Source organism: Lepisosteus platostomus, chromosome 12 (assembly GCF_059453375.1).
Source record: "Lepisosteus platostomus isolate fLepPlt1 chromosome 12, fLepPlt1.hap1, whole genome shotgun sequence".
NCBI lineage: Eukaryota > Metazoa > Chordata > Actinopteri > Semionotiformes > Lepisosteidae > Lepisosteus > Lepisosteus platostomus.
Window position 1 is genome coordinate 3856851 of NC_142622.1, and position 7276 is coordinate 3864126.

The following is a 7276-nucleotide window of genomic DNA, read 5'->3' on the forward strand; positions in this document are numbered from 1 at the left end:
CCTGTCTATATTAGCCTGTGATTAATTCCACACAGGGCAAATGCAAGACAAAACAGAGTGACACCTGGTAATAGAGATAAAATATGATGCACTTTTCATGTTTCACACAATGCGGAAGTAAAGCTCTATAAAAATGTATTACCACATTAACTTCCCAAATGGTGACTTTAATTTATTTAGAGTATTTGTAGCAACCTATTACTTTTCCTAAAGCAAACCTCAAACTGTATAGTGCAGCACTGTTTTTATTATTATTTTATAGCTAGTACAGCTGCATAATGTGATGACTGATATATTGTATACAGCTGCTTCTCAAGCACATTTCAATACAAGTGGTTTGAGATTATGTGTACGGTAATGGAAAAAATAAAAGATTTTTAGATTTGATGTCAAAGAAAGTACATACTGTATACAGTAGCTGGCTTTTATATTATATATTATATTACATTAATTTTGTCTTAGATTAACACAAAAGTAAATGATGAGACCAATATGGCATCTGAACATTCTCTGGCAATAGTTGATTATATGGTATTCAGTTTTATGGCAGATCTCAGTTCATATATACAAGCCTATTGTACCAATTCACACAACTGCCAATGCATTGCAGCTTAAAACATATTGCTAGTATTGGTTATCCACCACTCCAAGGTATAATCCCACAAATAACAGCAGTATCTTTATGAAAACATAGTCTACAGTAAATGAGTCTCATACTGTATAAGAGCACGTTTCTGTTTTTTTTAGGGGTGGAAGTACTGTAAGTGTAAAACAGAAAACAGAGCTGTAGTGTTCCTTTTGGTATAAAGACATTATCTACTGTACACATTAAGAAGCTAGACAATAGGTGAGCTCTAGAACCAAGAAAATAGACTATATTTCTTTTCCTGTAGCATGTCGCATGTGTTCTGCTTCCTGAACTCAGAAGCTTTATGCTCACTGTTCTACTAAAATGTCTAAGAATGGTAAATGATAAGCCATTTAAGTCCAAAGCACTTGGAATGATTCCTGAGGACTGTGAAGCAGTAAGAGCCCAGGACTTCCCTTTATCCTCCATGCTTAGTGATTTCGTGCACCTTTTTTACACCTTAAATTTACAACAGAACAAATTTACAAAGTTTACAAATGAGAGGAGATCATTAGATCATTTGGTGCAGCTACTGTAAGTGATTTTAGAGTTTCCACAGCTTTTTCTTGAGAGGACCGTAACCCTTAGTGTAAACAGTATATCACTCCTCTTCTAATTTTTAAACGCACTTCCGAATATTGCCCCCTGTGTTCTCTAGATTGTGTTTCACTGTTATACTGTGAATTTGGTTGACTCTACTTATGCTTTTGAGGCACCATTTGGATTCGCGTTAGGCTCCGGCTGCAGGTGAGCAGGTGCTCTGCGGAAGTGCCAGAAGAAAGGAGGAGCCGTGGGGAGCAGCGTGGTGGTAAGGTCTGTCTCAGGAGAGAGCAAGCGCAAGCACAGGATCAGCAAGCGAGCGAGCAACAAGCGTGGTGTTCATCGGAGTTGGCCGAGAGTAAGGTCTGACCCGTTTCTGTCATGTTTGGGCACAGTGACGTCTTCGCCCTCCCTGCGCGTAGCAGGGACTTTAGCCGCCTGGGCTGAGAGAGGTCTCATTTACTGTAGTTCACTCGGATGGTTCCCTGTTGCCTTACCCCGGAGACCCGGGTTCGCTCCCAGGTGTTGCGGGACGAACCCGCGGGGTGGAGCGGCGACGGTCACATTTCCGAACTAGTTTAATACTGCATTTACAGTAGGTGCTCCGACGATCTCTTAGGCAGTAAGACTTAAGCAGGAGAAGTGGAATGAATCCAGTCCTTGGTAGGTACTGTATAAGATCCAGGAAACAAAGGTGAACTTTAGGATGATGTGGCTGGGTTGTGTTGGATTAATCTAGTAAGAGATGCTAGTATGACATCGGTCAGAATAACTTTCCACACTGGTGTTGGATGCATTCGGTATTGAATTCAAATCACTTCTTCCTTATTCCATTATACGGGGTAGAATTGTAATCGATCTATGAATTTGGTGGTGCAAATCATACTCCTAACTGTGTTTTATGAAGGTGTGTTTTAGAAATCTGAGCCACATTGCTTCGGAGACCCCTTAATTGTCTAGTCCCTGTGCATGAAGGTTATTCTTTTATGCACAAAGCTACACCTCCACCTCTTTCTTCTTTCCTGTCTCTCTGGAACGCTGTTCATCCACTAATGCTGTATTCTTCACCATCAGTCTCTGTTAGGCATGTTTCTGTGATTCCAATTACATATTAATTATGTACTGTATATAATCATAATACAGTGCCTTCTGTTGCTTACATTTACTTCCTAATACTTTTAGCATTTATGCATAAGTGCTTAATTACAGTACTTGGTCCTTTGATGTTTTTTGTTGTTTTTCCCTTTGTTCTTTTATGTCTCTACTCCCTGTGCGCCTCCCTTGCAGATATTTTTAAATCCCCCCCCACCACCACCTTCTATTTGAGACCAAATGTTTTGGAATCTCTCTGTGGATCGTTGTGTCAGCCCAACTGGTGCTCATTTCATTTACAGACAGTAGTTTGCAGGTGGAAGGAAATGCTAACAGGTAGCACAGTTCAGATGCTTTAAAGATGGGACTGGAATCAATGGAAGGGAAAGACAGGCAATTTCATGACAACTAAGACCACCAAGTTTCTCTGCAGAAATCTGTGAGCATTTAGTGGAGATATAATTGTCAAGACAGTTAAAGAAATATTCAAGTTAAGATGCATGGCCGCATTAGACTCATTATGACACATTTTATATGACTAGGCAAGGGGAATTAGGGACATAAAGAAGATGAGACATAAATCACATTAGTCTTGAAAAGACAATCAGGTAAGCGTTCGACAAGTTCTGTATAGCAGAGTGCTATTTTTGGTTCATCTGCTGTAATTCTATTTTCACATTAATTAATTTGAATAATTGGAACAATAATTTCAATGTTTCTATGTATCCTTTTTATGAGAAAAGATGCCGAAGATCTGACACATAGGCAATGACTCACTTTATAGCAGAGCACAGCCAGAAGCTTATTACAAATGTAGTGTAAGAGGTTCATTAACAAAAAAAAATAAATCTACTGTAGATGTACCCAATACACCACTTTTGTGTCAATCCTCATCTAAAGAATGCTAGTGTACACTGTATAGAATATTTAATAGCCTTACATACTGTACTCATAGACTTGGTTTAACATGTATTTTGAGAAGATATCATCTTCAATAACATAATCTAACCTTAAAAACACAAGAAAGGTGCTTTGGATTTTCTTATCCATAGAGGAAAAGCACACTGTTTTCTGCTTTTATGAAAACATTTTTTTACTTTTGATATATTGTTTCTGTGTCTGTTGTATTCTACAAGTACTTCTACAGTACATACTGGATCTAAACACAGTTAAAAAAGTTTAGAAAGTCATTTTAAAGGGCATTTTAATTTTGTTTCTCTGTGTTGTATTCTCTTGTGATCAGTTTCAGTGGCATTTCTACTGGAAAGTCATTGCTTGAGAGCACGAACCCCAGTGAACAAAATAATTCATAGTTTTCACATCTCATAGAGTCTAGAAATGTGTGTAACATTGCAACATCAGACCACAGACTCAATCAATGTTGTTACAGGTAAAATTGTTATTTGAGATCATGCTGATTCATAACATAGAAACATCAATCAAATAATGTGTCACATAATGCATAGGTTTGGATACTGCACATGAGCTCATCTTTCTAATACATTAATAGTAAACTGTTTGCAAAATTAATTTTGAATATAGTCCCTCTACAGAATGAAATGGTGTTGGATAATGGAGTGCTGAATGTGCATGCATACATTCATATTTTTCAAAATGTTTCAAGAGATAACTTCTCCCTAGCAAAGTCAATGTTATGTATTATTTCTTTAACAGGCAAGGACGCACTCTTGATAATTAAATAAACTTATAATAAGAAGCCTGTCATGGAGAAAGTGCTGCAATGAATCATGTGTAGGTAGGTGCTTAAGGCATAAGTAGAACAATTGTTACTGTTACATTACACTCTCTGTGTTTCATTGAACCTTGAGATTGTGAGACGATTAAGTATCTCACAATGAACCAGTCTGATTCTTCTAAGCTTTTTCCAAATTTATTTTAATATCTTCTTTAACTAAATGTTGACAGCATAATGTATAGCATACTGGCCATTTTGTATATTTAAAATGTTCAGTTCTACTCTAATTATTTAAAGAATACGTTTGAATGTATTTGAAGAAACTGAAAAAAGCAGTATATCCATTACATGCTTATTTTCTCATTAACCTGAATCTAATTGGACTTTAAAGTGAAATACGGGATGCCTACATGCTGTTGAATAAATTTACCCAGAATTACACACAAATTATATTAATTGACATATTAATTGCAAAAAAGTATTGCAAAATACTATTTTTACCAGCTGAATAAACATACTGCTGTTTTCTATCTAAGAGAAATGCTACTTTAATAATGCAGCAGACACCTGTTGATCGCTATGTATCAATACAATAAATTTACAGGACTATACAGTAACAATATAACTGTATCTCAGTAGTTCTATGATATTGTGTAAGACTGCTGTGAGTTACACTCATGGGTGATCTTCATGCCCAGGTGAAGCATGGCTATGTGCTTTGCTGTTCTTGTATAGTTAAAGTCATACCTTTTTGAATGGTTGATTATATAGATTATTATATTCAAATTAGGGAGCACCTAAAATTACATAATATCACAAGGTCAGTGTTTTGTTATTCCTAGGAACAGTATTGCTTAGCTGTCAGAAACTTCATGCCTTTTTTCTGTTTTGCTTCCTCTCCTTACCCAAGGTTGCCAAACAACTACACAATCCAAAAACTGGAAATCTTCTTGTCTGAATACAATATATATACTGTACAGTATCTTCCTGTTTTTGAGGATCTCCTAGCAGCTGCACTGGCGGCCAGGTCATTCTGTATGACACAGATAATTTGAGGAGTTGACATGGCATTTGACATTTTGAATAATATGTGTCACGATTGTAATCCCTCCCCCTTAAGGGCGGTCTGGATCTTTCACTTTTTAGTTGATTTTGCGCAACCTGCTCCCTGTTCCTGAACTTCCCTACAAAAGCCAGGCGCTCACTCTGTTCTGGGCTCGGCACTGGAAGACGGACAACCAGAGGCCTGCTTACCACCGAGTCACCCTACGTCAGCGGCCTATCGGTGTCCTGACCCTGCTGAGTCCGGGACTTGGAGCACCTGGTCCCGTTACCTCTTTTATCTCCCCGAGCCTTCGCCAGATCCCGCTCCGGCTTTTAACTTTGTCTTGTCTGTCTCGGATTGGATCACCCGGCTCTGGACATTTGCCTGTACTGGATTTCCCTTCGGACACCCTTCAGACTTGTTTGCCTGGACCACACCCCCCCGAGCACCTTCGTCACGCCCCCCTGTTCGTGTACCAGCCCAGTTCCTCGTCTCCTCCCCATGTCTGTTCACTCCTTTCCAGATTGTGCTGTCTGCACAGGGTCCTGAAAGACGCTTCATAACATTTGGGTTTCTTCCTCAACCGCTGTTGTCAACAGCAAGTTGCACAAGTCCCTCTCCGTGTTAAATACGTGTTTTAAATGTAAATGTTGGGCTGCAATCTGTCAGAAGGACTAGTCTTCATTCAACCTACAATTCTATTAGTATGTTCTCCCCATGTTTTGTGGATTTCCTTCAGGTGTTCCAGTTTCCCCCTTTATTCCAAAGACATACTTGTAGATAAACTGGCTTCTGGGAAAACTGGCCCTGGTGTGAGTGTGTGTATGTTTGTGCCTGTGTGTTTCTTGTGACTGGTGTCCCATCCAGGGTCATCCTGCCTTAAGTCTATTGCCAGGCTCCAGCTCCCATGCGATCCTGTATTGGATGAAGTGGTTAGAAATATACCTTTATTCCACTCAATTTTATTCTTATTTTGTTAACTTTGAATGGGAACAAAAATTGATTTCCGTAAAACTGCATTGGCATGAAATGTGTATAAATTATGTTAAGCAAACACACTGTAAAGCCATAAAAAAAATAAAAAAAAATTTGTTCAAAGGTCAACCTGAATCCAAAAAGTCATAATTTGAGAAGACTCATAAAATAACACATTTGCAAAAGAAAGATACTCCCATGGCTAATTTTACATCTGATACGCACCATGTGTAGGTTTAGTATTTAGACACAACATTTCAAACCTATCCAAGGCAAAGGCTTTGTAAAATCACCTTCAACTGATTGTGACCTATTTCAAGGTCAAAGTAAAAATTGATTCAACATAACAAAACAGCAAAGATTATTTAAGGAGCAGACCTCATTTCTCTTCATGATTTCTATAATTCCCAAGGCTTTCTAGTAGTCACAAAATCACCATTAGAAAAACTCAGAAAATTACACATAAAGGCTTTTTGGCACATTTGTCATTACTTCTTTCAAAATCTTTTTTAAGCTCTAATGGAACCAAAAGCATAGGTACAGATTAGATATAATGGAATAATAATATATATATAATAATTGTTTTACTTTACTACAAATATAATGATTTCACAGAGGGTCATTAATTACCTAAAGAATATTTGCATACAGCATACAGTTAATTAAAAACTATTTCTATCTCATTACAATATGTTTTTTATTGTGTAAAAATACAATTTTTAAATAGCTTTCTTCCCATATATAGGCAAATTGGAATGTTTTACAAGATATAGAACACAACAAACTTTTAGAAGAAAATGTGCTCTCATTTCAACAAATTACACAGAATCTTAACCTGAATGACAGGTATTGAGTTTGACTTGTAAGGTTTCTGATTTCTGGAAGCTGTGAGAGACAGGGGTCCTCAGACCAGAAGCACAGCTGTGAGACTTAAACATTAACCAGTAAAAGGACATCCACTCTGAGGTGTGTACAACTCTGTGTGTACAATAATGTGTTGAGTAAGCAGTATAGATGCAATGGTGCTGGTTGATTAATGAGTTGATTATGAAATATTTCTGTGAGAACAAGTTACAGCGATTAATGTCAGAGGTCACAAAGGCATGAGCAAGTATCTCTGCAACCTTCCCGTCAATGAAGCATCTAGATTCAGCAGTATTTTTAGATGATGGAATGTCATTCCGGTTCAAGCAATGAGATACAGATCAAATGAAATGCTCAGTCAGAACGGAAGAACATGTCCTTCACTAAAATTCATTTCAACACTGAGAAAGAGCTGTTAATGCCATTTGTGAAGGAG

The 7276-nt window shown here is 37.7% G+C and overlaps 1 long non-coding RNA gene across 1 annotated transcript; it reads left to right on the forward strand.

Moving 5' to 3' along the window:
- Positions 1 to 1347: 1347 nt before the first annotated feature.
- On the forward strand, positions 1348 to 6105 carry LOC148650873 (uncharacterized). The gene is made up of 3 exons (XR_015925517.1): positions 1348 to 1531; positions 3935 to 4016; positions 4867 to 6105. It is a non-coding gene; the product is annotated as an uncharacterized LOC148650873 (long non-coding RNA).
- Positions 6106 to 7276: the final 1171 nt, after the last annotated feature.